General features: G+C 40.8%; 1 long non-coding RNA gene across 1 annotated transcript; it reads right to left on the reverse strand.

Moving 5' to 3' along the window:
- Positions 1-606: 606 nt before the first annotated feature.
- On the reverse strand, positions 607-2,980 carry LOC144090164 (uncharacterized). Its single transcript, XR_013305294.1, has 2 exons — positions 1,517-2,980; positions 607-1,135 (listed from the first exon to the last, which is right to left on the reverse strand). It is a non-coding gene; the product is annotated as an uncharacterized LOC144090164 (long non-coding RNA).
- Positions 2,981-3,790: the final 810 nt, after the last annotated feature.

A 3,790-nucleotide genomic window follows, 5' to 3' on the forward strand; every position in this document is an offset into this window, starting at 1 on the left:
ATATTCCAAGAAGAATCTAGGATATGTCTAAGAACTTTTAGTCTCTATGGGACATTAAGAAGCTAAAAACCCTCATCTAGTAGTGACTAAAAAGGTATTCTAGTTCAAAGTGACTGGCAATGTTATAAAGTTTAAAAGAAGAAATCCTAGAAGTGAAAATGAAGGATCATTTCAATGAATACAAATGAGCTAGATGTGAAATTATGCCCCACAGGGGGCATTTCCTCGAGTCGGGAAAACAAGCTTGGGAAGGAGTCAAGGGGCCGATCAAATGGATGTAAATGGGACGGAAATTAATGAGTGAGCAAAACAAACTATTAGACTGTTTGGTAACGCAAACACACTCCCGCCAGGCAAGCGGCGCTTAACGAGCGGCGTGGGCTCCGCACACGTTGAAGGCCGGAACGTGGCGCCCCCTTGGGGCAAAGGGGAACGAGATAAGACAAAGACAGCCTAAATTATATACTGCAGCAATTCTGCTGAATTGAATTTTTACTTCACAAGTGCAGAAAAATATTGGAAGGTGCACTAAGGATGCTACACGTGGTTTGTATTTGTTATGGTCGTGGGCAGAGGGCCCCAAAACATGCACAAGGACAACTCTGGTCATGGTGGTTTCAGTTTATTCAAAATGTACCAGGGCAGGTACGATTCATATAAAAGATTACATTCGTTAACAGTACATATGAAACATAAACAGAAAAAAGCATTAAAGTATTAACAGACCGTTTAATGAGAACAGTGTTGTTGATCACCCATTTTAGCCAGTGGATCAAAGTCTGGTGGTAATCCTGTTGTGGCTTTTTTCTGAACAGCTCTGATGTGTTCATCACTTATTTGGGATCTGTGGGGTACTTTGTTGGTGTTCATCACACTAAAAGTCTGTTCACACACATATTTAGAGCCAAAATAACACCATAATACTTGCCATCTTCTGGATGTTTGGAAATTTGGCTGCACTTAATGAAGCATAAAATTTTCAGGGAGTTGAACTTGTCCGTTAACACCATGTCCCATTGGAGATCAATTAGTTCCAGCTGCAACTCCTGTGGAACCGACCTGCGATCGGCTGGCCAACAATTCAGGGTGTCCCCTACCTAGTGCCCGTCTTAGGGTGGCAGCCGCCATCGGGACCCTTGAGAGGATAAGCGGTATGCAAATGAGTTAATAACAGGGCGGCATTTAATTTCCAGTAAGCAGTATGAAGTTTCTCCTTTAAAACTCAAAATTCATTTTTCCCTTTTATATTTTTCATTTCAGACTATCCTTTATTATTTCATCCTCAATTGCACACTTTCCTTCTACTCCCATTTTAATGGCACTACCACCAGATCAGATCTTTTGCAATTTTTCTTGTGACCCTTTACTGACAAACCCACTCCTGCCTCTCTTATCTGCAGTGTAGTTAACTCCTTGATTGACTATTGAAAGTCACTCCCTAAGAAATCCCTTTCAAAAACTGCAGCTCCTCCAAAACTCAGCAGTTCGCCTCATCACACAAACCCCCACCACTTACCATGTCGCTCTTATCCTCCGTCAACTCCATTGGCTTCCTGTGTTCCTGGATTAGGCTCCAACAACCCCGCAACCCTTTCGAGGATGCGCAGTATGGAAAATGAATGAATGAATGAAAACAAGCTGGTGCTATCATTCTTGTCATAGAAGGAGCTGTGTGGAAACAGAGGTGATCAAGCAATTAGGTAGTCTGCCTTTCGCCCAAAGACGGCTGGGTTAGGCTCCAGCAACCCCCGCAACCCTTTCGAGGATGGACGGTATGGAAGATGAATAAATGAATGAAGGAATTCATTTCTTTACTTTCAAAATTCTCTTGTTGCTTCCCCTCTGTTTCTCTCATTTTTGTTCCTTTGTTTATCTTTGGGATATCGGTCTACGGAGTCGCATTTTGTTTGAATAGACTTTTCATCTTGAAAGAGTAATGGAACAAACTCATGACAAGCATTGAGAGCTTTTCAAATGTGCATATGAGCGGCGAGATCGTCAAACTGAGACTTTATTCAGTTTTAAACACAGTTGAAAACACAATCAAAACAATAACTCTTTGGGGATGTCAAACTTCTTTGAACATGGGAAAATCTCATCTTAACTATTGAGAACCGCATTAGTATTTCCCCAAAAATATGTTTCTTTGATGCCTATTTAATATTACGGTCATCTAATAAATAATTGAACTGCAAATCTTACACAGTGTTATTTTAAGTACGTTAGTAATGTAACATTGGTATAAAATTACTTGTTGATGAAGTACTGTCGTGCTAGTAGTGCAGAACATATGGCGCCCCCTTTCTGGCGAGTGGGTGAGTTTTCCCCGATTCACCCTCAGGACCAAATCATTGAGTTCCATCGGTGTCCCTTTTTTGCATTCAGGAACTCCTGGGAGTGACGACCACTTGATGAAAACAACTGCATCTCAGCGGGGAAAAAAAATCTTCCTCCCTAACCTTTTCTGTCTTCATGCCTCTTTATGTGTGTTTGCTGGAGGCAATTAGACACTTCCTAGAGCAAAGAGAAGAAAAGAGGCAGAGCTACTCGCTCAAGCTCTTCATCTTTCTTCTCCCTACCTCTTAGGACCGAGTCTGTCGCCTGCAGGATATATCGACTGGAACCTAATTAGACCGCTCCAGATACCCTGTAGTGCAGCCGTGTCCTAGTGGATTCATCTACTGTGGTGACACAACTCGTGGCGAGAGTGGAGTAATCTACTCCGGTAGAGGGCTGCCCTAGTCAAGAAGGGCCACTACAGCCAATTAACTAATTAATGCACTAATTCGATAGTTGATGAGTTTTTGGGAGACATTCTTGACCTAAAAAATGTCCAAATCCTCTTTCTGAGCCTTCCATTAGTGAATAGTCCTCTATATTTTTATTATACAGTGGTACCTCTACTTAAAAAAAATAATTCATTCCAGTATTGGCGCCGCAACTTGGAATTTTCGTAAGTAGAACCATATTTTACATGGAATTAGCATAATTGCTTCCACAATCTTTAATACTACCCCCTACACACTTTAGAAATAATAAAAGTATACCAATTTTGTATGAAATATGAATGCAAATGTTAAAATGTTAAAAGAAAAGAAAAAAACATAAGAAAATCACTCACTAAGCCATTAAAATGAAAGAGAATTAAAAGACATTTTCTAAGGGGCTGAAATTGCGAGTGCATAGGTGAGGCGGAAGGGGGCAAACCTTTGGCAGCTGAGTAAACATGCGTACACAAGCACCTAAACACACAACTTAACAACTTTAAATTAATATTTTGCACACGCACGAGGCTCGAAAACACGTGAATCAGGGATGAATTAATTAATAAATTTGAAATATATTTTTTAGTACTTCTCTATGAAAGACTGAGGACATGTATTAGTTCAGTATAGTGATCAGTCAGTAGCTTGTATGAACACTAGCATATATAAACATTAGGACGTCCTCCGCATCCCCCTTGTGTGATTTCCTTCCAAAGTCCGTCAATCCTCTGGATGCCGCTGCCTCTGGTTTGCTTTCATTCGCAGACGATGGCAAACAACTGCGTCAAACACTCTTAATACCATGACACGTGTGCATGCAGGCGGCCTACTTTGTATCTTGATGCAAATTAAGACTTTTGGGAAAACCAGTGGCGCTCCGTGCATTTTCTCGTAGCGCCTTCAATGAATCAATCCAACCCTCAAAAACAATTTTATGGCTATAAAACCTCTTCTGCAGCTACAGCTGCGACACATAAAAATAATCAATAAATCAATGCACAAAAATGGGGTAAAATCCATTTCCT

Source organism: Stigmatopora argus, chromosome 15 (genome assembly GCF_051989625.1).
Source record: "Stigmatopora argus isolate UIUO_Sarg chromosome 15, RoL_Sarg_1.0, whole genome shotgun sequence".
NCBI lineage: Eukaryota > Metazoa > Chordata > Actinopteri > Syngnathiformes > Syngnathidae > Stigmatopora > Stigmatopora argus.